Genomic DNA, 15,658 nt, shown 5'->3' with positions numbered 1-15,658 from the left:
TAACTGGCACTTCTATCACCACAAAGCTAAACCCAAACCTGGCACTGATGAATGAAGTTTACAAGGGCAGACTATAATACGTCTTAATGAAGCCTAAGTGTGGAAATGTTGAAACTCTTTAAGTAATGTGGCTCGTAAAACAGTATATTTAACCAGTATATTTAATGGATCTAACAGGATTAACACTGCACAATGATACATAGAAAAAGAAACCACACTGGGATTAAAGAAATTTCAGCATGACTGTTTTGGCAAGGTGGAAGGGTCATCACAGTATGACAAGAGGCCCATTCTTTCTAAAATGTAAGAAGGCTAGAAATAAAATAGTCACTAACTCTGATGAGTCCCCTGACCTCTCTTCAAAGTCCCTCACTATGACCACTTACTCTTGCACTAAATGTTATACAGCACCTTTGTTGGTGCCTTTGTGTTGCAGCACAGACTAGACTAACACTCCCATTGTTGGAAAGAAGCAGATAGGTTTGTTTTGGTACCAAATAAAAGCAAGGCTTTTCAAGCAGAAAGGAAAAATACCTCTTTCCAATGCCTTTAGTGATTCCCTCCCCCAACATCTCAACATTAACGCTCCCTCAAGTCTGCTGACACCGTCATCACTCCACTTGTCCCACCCCATTCCATTCTCCTTCATCATTAGCACTGTCCACTCACTTTTTATCACTGACCTGTGCCGTCTCATTAGGCTGTGCAGCTCATTTACATTTATCATCCACCCTGGGCTTTATGTGGGGCAGGTCCTAAAACTAACTTTGAATTGGGTCCCTAAGGAGGCCTTTGTTCATATCCTTAAATTGTAAGGCAAAAGTATGAATTTATTTCTCAGTAGTGCATGTGAGAAATCATAACGTAATTCATGTCAGCAAAGCAGTCCCTATTTACATTTTAACATAATTTTCATGCCTTCTTTCATTTCTTAAGAGTATTTGTTTTTTAGATGCATATATGTCGTTTTATTTTCATGCAACATATGACTCTTGCATAGTGCAAATTCTGACACATCCAGGTGTCTAGTTGAGCATATATTGTGGGTCACTGTTTATGATGGAGCACGACTGATTCCTGCGGCTGAAAGTAGTATGTGTTTCTCACAGTGCCTGCCAGTGAAACCCTCTCCTCAACATTTCAACTGCGACTCTCTTTCAACTCTGCTGACAATGTCATCTCTCCTCTTATCCCATCCCACTTCATCCTTACCACTGCCCTGCTATCATACCATCACTGACTGGGCAATCTCATGAGCTGTGCAGCTCCTTTATGGACTTTAAGTGCAACAGGTCCTAAAACTGCTTGTGAAATGGATCCCTATATTAATGTTCTTAACTTTAAAGGCAAAAGCATTGTTTGACCTCTCAGCGAAGACTAGAAAACCCTAAGATAATCCATGTCAGCAAAGCAGTCCCTGTTTACATTTCACATGCTTTACTTTACCGGTATGAATATTTGTTTTTTCCAGATGTTGTGTTTCTGTATTTTTTATTTTATGCAACATGTGACTTATATAATACATATTGTGAATTGAGTTGCCTCTTGGTTTCTGGGTGAAGTCAAATTATGGCTGGGTATTTATGATGGGCATGATTTGAGAGCCCTAAGACTGAAAGCAGTACAAGTTTCTCACTGTGCCTGCCAGGGGGTCTTTAAGGTGTTCAGACTAGGTGCAGACACAATGCTGGACCTCTCTGCAGAGAGCACAGAGTGAAGATCACATATATGCCAATCGCAAATGAAAGAAGTACTGCACATGCGCAGCAGGAAGCTGGGTCATGGCCAGTTTCACATGCCCATCTGGGCAACGTGAGGCCGGGGCACAAGGGCCCTTTTATCCCTACAGCTTTATGAAATCATCCATTTGCATACTTCACATTACCCCTTTCCTCTTCAACACCACTTTCAACTCTCTCCTTCTGTACATATTTCCTTTAATCATTGTAGGGAATAAGGGGAACCAGGCAGCTATTATTGGGCTCGATCAGGGCAGCATCAGTGCAACATGTTGAATTTGAACTTGGTAATTTGTCTTCTTTACTATCATAGCAGCAATCTGTACATGGTAAGGGGGTTGTATGTGTGAGTAATTATACTAATGATATAAATACTACTTACTAAACTTACTTTTTTAATTGTATTTCTTTGATAGCGCTATTTCTCCTATTGTAGGGTGTCATAGTATAGCGCTTTATATTTCACAAGCACATTCTACAGAAAGAATGAATCATACAAGTGTGTAAATGAATGTATATGGAATTTTTACATAAGGCAATGAGGGGTAGGAGGTATAGGAGCCACATATTAGCCATAACTGGTAAGCATTATATGTGATTAGCACCTAGTCTGAAGAAACGAAGTTGGGATCTACAACATAAAGCAGTGGTTGCCTGTGCTAATAAGACTTTTTGCTACCCCAAATAACCGTGTTTTTTAGCAACCTAGGAATAATGAAAGCTGGGAAAAAACAAGGTTCTAATTCTATGCCTTGCAGTCTCCATGAAGCTCCATGATGCCAGTCCATAGATCACTGCGGTATATTGGAAGGAATGTAACTTTTTAACTTTAAGTAGCATCGGGATCTCTTTGACAAAAGCAGTAACCCCTTAAAGCAATCTATATACAATACAAATCTGCTTGTAACAAGTAGTGTTTGCTATGTGGCCTGATTTTTACTGACATAACCAGTATTTTGAGTTTGCAGCTGGTACGCAAATGCCAAAAGCCTGAATATTTCCGAACATACTTTAAACAGTAAATATTAAAAGAAAGTTTTTAAAATACGTTGTAGAGCTGTCTTGATGATCTGTAACTGATAATCAGCATATAAAAGATCAGAAACACCATGCTGAAAATGAGTACAGGGGATTTTATGTAAAGGTCTAATTAACTGTCACACCTGAGCCTCTGCAGAATCTTAAAAAGTGAAAACACTTCCATGGGAAAAGTGCCAACCCTACAAGTTGTGTTTTGCAGCAGCCACATTAACCCTCTATGCGACTTTATGGCAGGTAAAACTATGACTAGAGAAATCATTGATCTCTCTAGCTACATAATTACGCATCAGAGTTATCTCATCATTGTTTTTATCCTCTGGAAATCAGTGGGCATACACAGACTCTCAGCAGAACAGCAGTAGCCTACTGGATTGGCCCTGCTGGATGGGCCAACAAGCCGAGCTTGGCTCTCAGACAACCAGGCATACTCTGCTGGATCCCTTAACCGCCCCAGTACTCCCCCCTTTTATTTACAGGACTTACCCAGGTCCTCAATTCTCTTAAAATATGCAGCCCGAGTCTCCTTTCGTGCCCGTGCACCCCGGCAATTTAAAGCAAGATTGTGGATCATCAACTGATACAGAGGGACGTTCCCCTTACATTTCTCCTCAATTCCAGCTCTCCTTGGAGGTCTGGGCCATTCTACATGAGCCTTAACCGATCTCTGGGAACCTGCCCACATCTAATGCTGCCAGCAGCGCCATCTCTGTTGCACATTACATGCCTGCAGCATCACCTCTCCTGGCTGTTCTCCCAGCAGGAGTCCGCTTGTCCTTCCCCTCGAATTCATCCGGCTCGAACTGAGCATGCCAGACCACAGCTGGGCCAATCATAACATAAAGAATGAATAAAAGGCCTGCCCCTCATAACCACATTGAACCAGACACTCTGGGGGCAGGCCAGCAGCATGCACTATCAATGATTGATGGCACTGCCAAACTGTGTAAAGGGTCCTGAGGAACATTTTCCTTGGTGGTTGCGCTGCATCCAAACATTTAGTGCACAAATGGGCAAATAAAGGCCACATTTGTGCAACCCGCCAGGTGAGTTATTTCCTGCACAAGTGGGAAAAAATATCACCCATTTTTGCGGGAAATAGCTCAATCTGGCAATACTGCTCCATTGTGTTCCACTGCAGGTCCTCAGAGCATTCTAAAGAACAACTAGAGCGCTAACAGGCTTACTTTTGACGAAAGTTTGTGACACCTGAAGCCATCTTAATTGAATCAAACTGGTAAAATGTAAAACGTTTATTTTAGAAAGCAACACCATGACAATGTTCATTTTGTCATAGAAACTATAGTTAGTGCTGTAGAAAGCAAAATTAGGACATGCTTTAAGTGAGTTCTCAAATATCTTCCTCTTCTATTTCATTAAAACATTCTGACATGCAGTCTGAAACATGCACTTTCAACACCAGCAGCAGACTGCCAGTTAACTCCTTGGTTATCAGCATCTTTATTACAGTGTTCTAATGAGCAACTTGGGTTCTAACATTTTGAATTTATGCGAAAAGTGTCTCACATCTGAATGCCATCTTGATTGAATCAAAGTGGAAAACTGAAAGCATTTTCTACTAAGGACACTGCAGTAAATGAGGAAATTAGGGATCTTCATAACAAATAAGTCTCCCAAGATGGCCACCAGAGAAAAAAGATCCCAAATGTAGCACAAATATCACCCAAGTGTAGCCCATGTATAGCCCAATGACTTGGAACTTGGAAGACTGGTTACTCCATCACAACGGTGACGGATATCCCGTCTGCTGAAATCTAAATGCCATTCTATCGTATGGGATTTAGATTCCGGTGGATGGGATTTTTTTGCAGTTTTATATGGCGCAGGCTGACCAGAAGGTATTGGACTGCTTTACTTGAGCATCAGTTACATTACACAAGAACACATTTATTTTGGTTTTAGGCATGGGGAGATTAAGGGCCTCATTATGAGGCTAGTAGTCTTGGGATCACCAGCCTTGCGGTTGGATCACCACACTCCAGGTGGTCCAACCCCCACATTACTACCCTGGCAGTCAGACCGCCAGGCGACCGCCGCCACCCCCAGGAACAAGGTTCCTGACAAGGTGGCGGCGGTTGGAGTCGTGCTCAGCCACAGTGGCACTGACTTCAGCGCTGCAGTGCTGATCACAAGTCCAGTTTCCACCAGCCTTTTCATGGCAGGGACCCGCCATGAAAAGGCTAGCAGAAACCTAGTGCTGGGGGCCACAGGTAGCCCCTGGACTGCCCACGGCCAAGTCGTGGGCAGTGCGGGGGCTCCCCTGCCCAGCACCCTCGGAATGCACACTGTGTATTCTAAGGATGCTGGGAGCACCCTCTGCCTGATGACATTAGCCATGGCCAATGCCGCTGCACTGTTTCCACTAAATGAAAACAATAAAGTGGCCAGTCCTTGTAACCCTAATACATCTAGACTGTGTAGCAAACTATCAATATAATACATATATAGTAGGGATAAATATCTACCCATTACTTCCACTGTGACACATGAATTGTTCACCTGAACACACTGTATTTTGTTATACTGTATTTATTATGGAATTTTCTTCTTTTCTTACCATTGCCCATTCTCCCAGTATTGATATAACAATTTGTATGTACACCTAGTCTCTCATCACTATTCAACATCAACAAATCACATATCAAAACAAAACAAAACACTCAAACAACACAATACTAAAAAAAGGTTCAAGGTAATATGCTTCCCAATTGTTCCAAACAAGCTGCTATGTGTGATTCCAAAAAAGCAGTCATCTCCTTTGAGGTAGTAGAATAAAATGTCCATAACAGTTAGCAATTATACCATTGTGACTCATTTACATAGACTCATCATTTCTTCAGTTCAATTCATAAATTTCCAATTCTCCTCAAAACTTTCTGTTGACGCGTTTTGGCCTTAATTATTTCCAAGCCTCTTCAGGACATAGGAAGACATGGATACCTTATAGATTTTGGACCTAGTTATATACTGGGAGGTCGTGTTTTCCTAGAAAGTAGTAAAGCTAGGAGGGGGTAAAAAACGTGCTTTCGTTCCCTTGTTACATATCGCTCCTCGGTGAATCCACTGTTTCCACTGGGCTGACCAACAGAAACCTCTGATTTCAGAGGTTTTCACCAGTCAGCCCAGTGGAAACATTGTAATCGGCCTGAAGGTTAGATTGCCAGCTCTGCGACGGTCTCCTCTCCATGGGGCTGGTGGGCCGATGGGCGGACCTCGAATCTCATAATGAGGCCCTAAGTAATTTGCCCAGAATCACAGGATGTCCAGCCAAAAGTCAAACCTGGTTCCCCAGTTGCAAAGTCTGCAGCTCTGGCCGTAACACCACATCCTTTTCCCTAAGTGTAACAAAAAATCAAGTGATCAACTGGATAAGAAACATAAAGCTTGCAGTTCTGATTATATCAAGATGAAATCAGGCGTGCCACACTTTTGTAATAAATATAGAATGTTAGCAATCTAGCTGTTCATTAGAGTACTGTCGGGGAAGCAGAGGCCAGGGTCACAGACTCAGATAATTGAGGACAGAGAGGAGGGTGCATAGGCAACAAGTTGACAATGCTGGGCAGGCGTGAGGGACAGTGGCAGCACAATAGACCATGGAGGTCAGGGGGAAGGTGGACTGGAGCAACAAACCAACCAAGCAGGACAGGCAGAGAGGATGTGCCAATATAACAAACCATTGAGGGCAGAAGGCAGGGGCAGTACAACCATAAATGCCAACAGTCCCAATTCAGGCAGGAGACTCCCAATATTTCAAAGGCCTTTACTTATTTGTCTCTTGCGTAAAATCTCCTCTTTTACAATGTAAAACAATGGGGAAAATCAATTCCCCAGGTTTTGTTTTAAAATTTTCCTCTTACCGACTTCAAAATGTTGGTAAGTATAGTACATTGGATCATGGAGGGCAAGAAGAATGGGGTAGGGATATGGACTTGGATAACAGAGGGCAGGATGGGGATGGGCAGGGGCACCAAACTGACCTTACAGGGCAGGTGACAGGCGTTGCAGGAGGAAAATACACCTCAAACGGCAAGCAGGACGGCAGTGCAGCACAACGGACTATGGAAAGTAATAGGGAGGAGACAGAGCCATGCACTTGGACAACAGAGGGGAAAGAAGCAAGGGCAACAAGCTGACCATACGGGACAGACAGAAAGGACAGTTGCAGCATTACAGACCATGAAAGGCAGGAGGGAAGGGGCAGGGGTTCAACACTGGACAGGCAAGGCAGCAGGGAGGGGATAGTTGTCCTGCACATGGAAAAAAGGACGGCAGAGGAGAAGGGGGCAGGAGCAGCAAGCTGACCATGGAGGGGAGGCAGGATGGGCACTGGAAACACAACACACCATGGTGGGCAACAGTGAGGCTATAATGGCATAAACACAGACAACAGAGGGAATGTGGAAGGGAGTCAGGGGCAGCAGGCTGGCCATACAGGGCAGGTGAGAGGGGCTGTGGCAGCACAAAAGACCATGCATGGCAAGCGGGAGGGTTAGTGGTAGCACACTGGCCATGGTGGGCAAGAGGGAGTGGTCAAGGTATACTCAAAGGACTATGGAGGACAGAAGGGAGAGGTACAGGCTGTACAGAGACAAGAGAGGGCAGGGTTAGGGTCTTCACAACAGACCACACATGGCAGAAAGGAGGAGCAGTTGCAGCACAACAAAGCATGGAGGGCAGAAGGAAGTGGCAGCAAAATGGACAATTGAGGGCAGGGGGGAGAGGATAGGGGCATGGAGCTCAGACAGGCAGGATGGGGGTGGCAGGGATAAGTGGCAGCCATATGACCATGCTGGGCAGGTGGGAGGAGTAGTGTCAGCTCAACAGAACACTCAGAGTAGATAGATGGGGCAGAGGCAGGTCCACGGAACATGGTGAGCAAAAAGGAGGGAGAAGGGGTGTCCACACAAACATCGGAGGGCAGGGGGAAGGAGGGTCAGGGCAGCAAGCTAATCACAGAGACTAAGCAGGAGGGCAATGATCGGGAATAGAATTTGGCAACGGAGGGCAGGAGGAGTGGGCAGGGACCTCAAACTAAATACAGGGCAGTGGCAACACATCAGACCATGCCGGAGGAAGGGGGGATGCTACATGGATTCAGAGAACAGAGGGCAGGCAGTAAGTGGACGGGGCAGCAAGCTATCTGTTCAAGGCTGGTGGTAAGGGCAGTGGCAGAACCACAGCCACACAGGACTGCGATGAGGGAGTAGTGGCATGGACTTGGACAATGGATAGCAAAGAGGAGGGGGCAGGAGCAGCAAGCTTGGTGGGAGTGGTACAATGCCAGGCCAGGCCCTGTGCCCCCCCCTTCCCAACCATGCATTGTAGTGGGCATCTTATTTAACATTAAAGAAACCCTAGAAATTCACTGAAAAAACAAAGGTTACAGAGACATCATAGTTAGGAAATACAATTAAAAAAACCTTAGAAATTGGTGATTTTTGTGTTATTTTTAATTCAAAACATTAATGTTGTTTTGACAAATTCACCTAACTATAATCTTATGTTACCCTTCGGTTTTTCAATGAATAATATGTATATGTATATGAATATGGCAAGGGCGCGAGCTATAGTTACCCTAGGGCACAAGTTATAGTTACTTGAAATAACTCTAACTATTACAGCTGAATTTATGTTTTTGAGTGTGTAAAATCTGAACCTAAGTATAGTGTCCCTGTAACCTTTAGTTTTTTTTGTGAATATATATACATATATATTAGTCATTGAAAAACCGAGGTTAAACTAATGTTATAACTAGGTGAATTTGTCAATGAGATAATTAACGTTTTGAACTAAAAATAAGCCAGAAATTCACCATATATTGTTAGCAGCGATAACTATAACTTGCGCCCCGCCATGCACTGCTTGTGGCCTCACATATTACATCACTCGTGATATGTTCTATGACATTATTTATGACACCACTGATGACATCTCAAATGACCGAAGAAAGCATCTGAGCCGGCCCCTAGGGCTATTAATGGTTACGGGCCGCACAAGTAATTGGCCCCAGGGGTGCTCCCGGACAATTTAGAAGCTTGCAGGGGGGGGGTTGTGATCACCACTTCCCCATTTTGCACCATTTCAGCACCAGAGATGGGTTTCTTCTTGCCTGTCATGGCTCAGAGAGGGGGCCCCTCTCCTTTTTTAAATGTATTTTACCCCAGGGGATGGTGTCCTTGTTGCCTCTTAAGGTTTTGTGGAGGGGACCATGTGCCCGCCTCCTCATTTATTGAAACTAGCCCTGAGGGATGTGGTCCTCAGGACCAATCAAGGGTCGAGGAGAAGTGGCTGCATGCACCCTCTCTTCTTAATGTATATTGTCTTGGCCCCAGGGGATAGGGCTGCCTGGGCCTGAGGCCAACTCTATGTTGCGTACGCCAATGGCTGTGTGCACTGTGGGGTTGGCAGCCTGCTGGGGGTTTAGCCACAGTACCTGGTGACAGGCCAAGCCGTGGCCAATTTCCTGCTGCGCACAGCCAAAGACTGTGTACATCATGGGGTTAGCTGCCTGCGGAGAGTTGGAAGTAGGGCTTGGTTGCAAGACAGACTCTGTGGTCAACCCCACATGCAATAAAGGCCGTGCTCAGCTTGTGGTTGGCTGCCCCGGGTTCAGGGCCTGGCAGTAGCCCAGGCCCCTTATCAAGCCTTCGCTGTGAAGGGCTAAATACCATGCAAGGCGGGGTGTTGGCTTTACATATGGCGATAAAATATTACTTCACATTAAAAATAAACTCTAGAAATTTTCTGAAAAAAACCAAAGGTTAAAGTGTTGTTAGTGTCAGGTGAATATGTCAGTGACAACATTAATGTTTTGAACAAAAAAAAACACAGAAATTCAAGCACAGCTAACCTTAACTTGCTCCCCCACCATGCCTAACTATATCGTCAATTTCATTTCTGAGATTATTCTTGATGTAAAGTAAGATATTTTTATCATAACGTAACTTCAAACTTTGTTTTTTTTCAGTGAATTTCTATGTTTTGAAAAAAAATACTGTAACATCTTATTAATATTTTTAATATTTAAATGCAATGGTGACTGTATTCATTTGTTTTTTATTTCTTGACGTCTTTCAAAAATATTTGAGATTTTAAACATTTTCTACGTAATCTGTCTGTATTCTTTTATATATATTTAATTTGTTAATATAAATATGATAGAATGTTTAGTTTTATAGAATAAATTGATTTTTCATTTATGTTAATTTTATAGTATATGCTATAAAAACATTTCTAAATATTTGAAGTTGAAAATTAGTTTTAATTGAATACATTTAACATTTTAAAAATATAATATACTTTTTTGTCTATATTTTGATTTTATCTCTTTCAGTCGCTCTCCTCCTCTGCAGCCTTTCATTCACACACATGGTGTTATAGACTTTGAGAACCAGGCCATCAGCACCCTCTAAGCGAGGTCAAGGATGGGTAGATGGGACATTTGAATTTTTGGGGGGACAAATGCGCACATTGCTTCCCACTTCCACATTACTGTGCCATTATGTTCAAACTGATGAGGCTTGATGGCTAACAGGACTATTTCATGGCAGCAAATCTGGTTGGAGGACTTTGTGGCCAAGGGAGAACTATGGGGTCAGAGAAATCAAGTGAGCCTTGGTATCAGTTGGTGGCCCTCACGCACAGCACCTACAGCTCATGTTGAACTTGTTCAGGGTAGGCTGCATCACAATGGTGATGCCGACACTCCACCCAAGTCACTACAAACTCCTTTCTGGAAGAGAGGCGCCAAGCATATTGTTTTTTTCCAATGTGTCTCTTCAAACTCGCCCAGTGGCTGCTGCTCCCAGTGGTCTTTTAACTTGTCTGTTTTTCTGTGAGTAACTATGTTAGACCATTAGCATAGATAAGCTCATACTTGCCTTTGAAATGCTATCGCTGCTCACTCACTCACTATAGTGTTCAATCGGTGATTGCCTACAAGAAAGTAAGTCAAGAGATACATTTTATTTTGAGTCTGCCAAGTGGCAGTATGACATATGAGACTATCAGACATTTCTGGCTTTTCAGCAAACAGCATGTTGCATTGTGGGGGTTGTAGTTTTGCTTTTTTAATACGTTTACTATGGATTCAAAATCCCAGAATACAAAGTGTTGTTGGCTAAAAGGCCAGAGTTGAGAGGGCTTATTGTTATATGGAACCACTTCTCATCTATTTTAAAAATATTTACAAACTGCTTGTCTCAAATGTAAAACCAAAGGTAAACTCTACTCACATATGTTGAGAAAATTCACTTGCATCATGCATTAAAGAAAGTATTGGCAATGAAAATCGTTTAGTCTTTTGTGTGGTGAAAAGTTTTATTTAGAGCTTCACCACACAATACAGGTACAAGATGGGCAGCAGCAGCCCAACCTTCCCTAACATAATGAACCAGTAAAGCACAGTGGCAGTTGCAGAAGGAGCATCACATGATTCATTCACACATACAGAAACAGGAACAACACAGGTAGCTAACCTACAAATTAGGGAGTAAAACATATTAAAAGACTTGTATAATTTCTTTAAACAGAGTTAAACATACAATAAGTCGAAAAGTTCTGGAAGGAAAATCCAAACCACTTGTAGAATTACCGTATTTTCATGAATTCACAGAGGATGATGAATCCTCACCAAGCTACCACCAGTGTGGAATGCTTCCCCAGTGGTTTATACATATAGCAATAGAAAGCATTCAAGGGTATAGAACTTTACTGATTGTGCGTTTTTTTTGTTATGAGTTCACTAGTTTGGATGAAGTTATGTACATTCAGCCAGCTTTCTCTCATTGTAAGATCCATATTTCTAGAACTGAGGAGGTCTGCAGGCGGAGACAACAATTTTCAATGCTTAAATGTAATTAATAGACTGATTCTTTCTTAGTCATGATGTTTTTGTTTCACTTAACAGAAGTACTTTCTCACATAAAACTGTACTCAGAAAAACAATCACAAATACATATCATCTTGTGCATTCTAGTGAGACAGGTTGGTCATGTTTCAATAAAAAGTAAAGTATAGACAGATATTTAAAACTCCACTTGATTGCCCAAAGTTCACCTGCAAAGTGGCAACACGAAATGTCATGTGAGATGTAGCTTGGGTTCCCATTCTCCCAGTGGGGACATCTACATAGCTTGTATTTCTGCACGGGTTATTTTTTCTCTGCAGGGAAAGGTTTTGCCCCTATTGAGCATTCCCTTCCACCAAATCCACACTAAATTTGAGCGTGATCCCTTTCCCTCCTCATCCTGGAATGGGAAGTGTATCAACCATTCTTTGTAGTAAATTTTCTGACAATTTATAGGGTGAGAAGGGGTACAATTGGAGTATGTGAATGTCCGCAAACATACACATTTGAGAGCGTTCCAAAACATAAAAGACAAGTGATGCCATTTAATGCTCACTTCCCACCCTTGCAAAAACAACAAGGGGATGGAAGGAATGCTTGCATTAATATCAGCTCTGGGCTCCAGGAGAGTGTTCTTGATTTGCCTGCGTGATATCCCCTCACCCAGCATGGGAGACTGACAGACCCATAGTCCCCAGTACTGGTTGCAACAGGCAAAACTCATACTGAACCTCTCCACGGTGGTGCACACCTTTAGTTTGTCCCTTTGGGAGTCTCAAGCTCGTCTTTGTATAACTCATTTTGAGACACAAATGTGATTTAGTGTCTCTATCATTGAAGTTGTGTTCTAGGGGTTGGCCACTTTGAATTGCCCACTCCTCTGTTGTGCCCTTCCTTCAGAGGGGAGACTATCACAGCAGGGCAGTCCCCAATCTTAGCGACAAACACAGGCCATATGAGTGACCAGATGTTCACACCTGGCTTTCAGCCTCTGTGATATGTGCATCAAAGGTTTAGAAAAGTGCAGCCCTACTCTTTAATTCCCTTATCAGCCCCATCTCCGTGCTGATATGTGCCCAGGTCGCTTTGACCACTGACACCTTCCAGAATCAGAGTCCCTTTTGAAATATACTGAAGATCCTGGCTCTTCCTACTTCCACTGCAAGCCTCACCCTTCTGTCAGGAATGGAGCAATCAACAAACATTCCTGGGGGGCTCCTCTACCTCCCCATGCTCCATCAGCAAGCCCTGGCGTTTCCAATTTAGAACCACAGGCCTAATGCACTGTGCTATTCACAGGCACTAGCGCATCCTTAGTGCTGCATGCAAACTCATGTATTTCTCCATGTACTGCCGGCATGGCAGACATATATAACAAGAGGCTGTGTAAAGATACACACACAGGCTTCCCCCTGCTGCTGCAATGCACACTCGTATATAACAGGGTGCCGTATAACTATATGTAATTGGGACTCCTAGCACTGCTGCCATTGGCACACGTACATAAGAGTGTGTCATGTAAAGCACATTTTTTAGTTGACTCTTCATACATCATGATGTAAGCCAAGTTAGAGCTAAGGATACAGCAACAGAATGTCCATCGAATGGGCCCATAGATCCAAGTCCCATGACACGGGTGAATCAGCCTGGCCAAGCTACTTATTACTCATAACAAAACTACTTAGCTCTTGGTAAAGGCAGCAGCCCTTCATCAACACTTGTGTGGCCATCCCAGTCACAACAGACTGCAATCTGCTAGATATGCCTAGGTCATGGCACACACACACAGGATCTATGCTCATCTATGACCACACATTGTTACCCAGGATCCGGATATCACCTCACTCAAGGCCGGGTGCAGGGCTGTAAATGAGGGACTTTTCCAATCCAATAGTTGTTAAATTTTACTTGTAGTTTGTCTTTTTTTTTTTTTTTAAAGTCTCCCAAACTCTCGTTATAATATCTTAATAGCCAACAGTCTTTTTGTCTTAACCTCTGGCATAGATTAGAGCACTAACCTTATATCCGAGTTTTATCACCTAATCCTGCCTTTCTTTTTGCCTTTTTGAGGTGCTCGGGTTTGAATGCTTCCGCAAGGACGCAATCTAAATGGGTTCCAGAAAGAGTTGTGGTGATCAGAAGCTCTGCTGCCCAACAACAGAGACTCTGGATTTCAGGGCATATGTGTGATTCAAGCGAGCTCACAAGAGGTCTTGCACTCCCAAGTACAAAGCCAAGCAACCGGAGGGTAGTGTGGGTGAGATATTTAGGAAGCTGTGCCGAAGATGGAAGCCAGGTGTGGGTACAGAGGTAGCTGTGGACTCAGATATTTGCACACAGGCAGGGACAGACTCAGAACGAGGGATGGTGGGCACAGGGGCAGGTACAGACACAGAAGCAGGAATAATGGAAATGAGCACGGAAATCAGATCGTGACTCTATGACCATGCGTTGTTTGCTGTGCAGAGCAGACATGGGCAGGGGAAATGAGTGATGGTAAGGTGGCCTTTTCCTCGCGCTATATTTACAAAGTGGCGCAATACATGCATTGCGCCACTTTGTAACCCTTTGCCCTACATTATGCCTGCCCCAGTTAGGGTGGGCAAAAAAATGGAGCAAAAAAATCTGAGAGATTTCTTTGCGTTTTCTTTGCCACTTTTAAAGCCTGCTCAGAGCAGGCGTTAAAAAGGAGGCACACTATTGTTTCCAAAGGACCCTTATGAGGTTTGCAGGATTGGTGTCAACATTTTTGGCACTAATCCGGCAAAGCTCCAAACTAGCATTGAGAATAATGACGCTAGTTCCCTAACTACTGCCAGGGTGCGCAATATTTTAAATACGGCGCACGCATGATGGCGTTAGGGGGGGGCGCTTGGGGCGCAAGAAAAGTGGCGCTGCACTAGGTGCAGCGCCACTTTTCATAAATCTATCCCTAACTATTTTAGCTGTTCTTTACTATTTTACTATTCCTAACTTCATATCTATGTACCTTGGCTTCTTAAGTGCTGAGCCCTTTTGTCATATTTAGAGCAGTTTGCACTTGTGGCAATAGCGAGTAGTAATAGGCTTCTCGTTGAGATTACTGTGGAAGCAGTTCTGGCTCTGGGCACACAGAAGGGGTGGGGTGGCGCGCGCAGGGCGAATAAAAATGTATTCAATTATTAATAAAAAGATAAGCACTTACCTCGATTGTCATGGCCACTGCACCGCTCTACCCGCTCCTCTGCTGCAGACACAGGCTCCCAGCCTGCCCTGTGGCCAATTCTGACGCCGCTCAGAAAAGCATTAGGATTGTGTGGGAGCGCCCAGCCAGGACGATCCCAGGCATACTGGAAGCCTATGCATGCTCTGCCTACTGCACATGTGTGTTTGGCCGGCCCCAGATGGCCGGTCAAACATACATGCGCACTGATGGGGAGTGCTGTGCACTCTCCCTCACTGCTCATCAACCTGTGGCCCGGCCCTTTACAAGAAAATGATAATAAACACAGTTTAGTATTGTTTTTTCTTGTAAAGGTTTTGCAGCTACCGCTGCTGGCGGGGTACCAACGCTCCTCTGACCTAACGGAGGAGCTGCTCCTGTGTGGAAGTAAGGCAGGCTCAAGGCTCAATACGGCTCCCACCAGTGCTGAAATATGATTGTACAAAAAGGAACAACATCACTCAAGTCACAAGGAAGTCTCAGAAACCTGATTTATATGTACGTGTCCAATATACTTCAAGTTGGGCACTCCTATACACTCTACCCTCCACCTTCCGGTGATCTAGGATCTGATGGCACAGTCATCAGTGCAGTAACAGTGCTATCCACTCTGTTAGCATTCTGTCTTTTTGTAGCTTGGGACAGCCAAATAGCCTCTCAGCCACTCCTTTGTGTGGTGGAGGGCCTTAAGGCCCACCAGATTTTTGCTGGTCTGTGGTGAAGTAACGTGTCACACCCACACAGGCTGGGTGGCATAGGCTACTTAGCAGGATCTTAAAGGCAGCAGTGCAATCCTTTGGCTTCAGA

Source organism: Pleurodeles waltl, chromosome 5, assembly GCF_031143425.1.
Source record: "Pleurodeles waltl isolate 20211129_DDA chromosome 5, aPleWal1.hap1.20221129, whole genome shotgun sequence".
Classification (NCBI taxonomy): domain Eukaryota; kingdom Metazoa; phylum Chordata; class Amphibia; order Caudata; family Salamandridae; genus Pleurodeles; species Pleurodeles waltl.
Note: the sequence above shows the minus strand (reverse complement) of the source record.